General features: G+C 44.0%; 1 non-coding gene across 1 annotated transcript; it reads right to left on the minus strand.

Moving 5' to 3' along the window:
- Positions 1–369: 369 nt before the first annotated feature.
- On the minus strand, positions 370–476 carry LOC145141716 (small nucleolar RNA R71). The gene has a single exon (XR_013722910.1). It is a non-coding gene; the product is annotated as a small nucleolar RNA R71 (small nucleolar RNA).
- Between the last annotated feature and the right edge of the window lie 227 nt (positions 477–703).

Here is a 703-nt window from a genome sequence, read left to right on the forward strand (position 1 = left end):
GACCTCTCGATGGAGGCATACAAAAAGAGGATTCGAGACGACACCGGTCCGGGGCTTGTGCAACCCGCCATACCCGCCACTACCACGTTTGAACTTAAGGGGCATATCCTTACTGCATTGAAAGAGATTCCTTTCACCGAAAAGGATTATGAAGATGCATACAAGCATCTTGATGAAGTTAACGACATCGCCGACTACTTCAACATTCCAAATGTACCTAGAGAGACGGTGTTATTGAGGATGCTCTCTGTTACTTTTAAAGGGGCTGCAAAGGATTGGCTAAAAGCACTACCACCGAGAGAGATTACTACATGGGCTAAGATGTGTGAGGAGTTTCTGGAACAATTTTGCCCACCATCTAAAATTGCTAAACTCAAGAAGGTCATTGCTAATTTTGAGCAACAAGCGGGAGAGTCTTTATTCGAAGCATGGGAGCGCTACAAAGGTCTACTAAGGAATTGCCCACAAAATTACCTCAATGTGCAACAAGAAGTGTCAACCTTCTATGATGGAGTAAATGTCACCACCAGACAACTACTTGACTCCCAAGGCCCATTAACGAAGAAAAATTCGGCTGAAGTTAAAAGACTCATTGAAGAATTCTCTAAGCACTTTAGAGAATATCATAATCCAAGACATGACTCGACTCGAGGGGTGGTGAACTCTGTGAATGATAGCATGGCAGCTGTGATGGCCAAATTGG

This window comes from Lactuca virosa, chromosome 9 (assembly GCF_052849685.1).
Source record: "Lactuca virosa cultivar CGN04683 chromosome 9, Lactuca_virosa_CGN04683_v6, whole genome shotgun sequence".
Classification (NCBI taxonomy): Eukaryota; Viridiplantae; Streptophyta; class Magnoliopsida; order Asterales; family Asteraceae; genus Lactuca; species Lactuca virosa.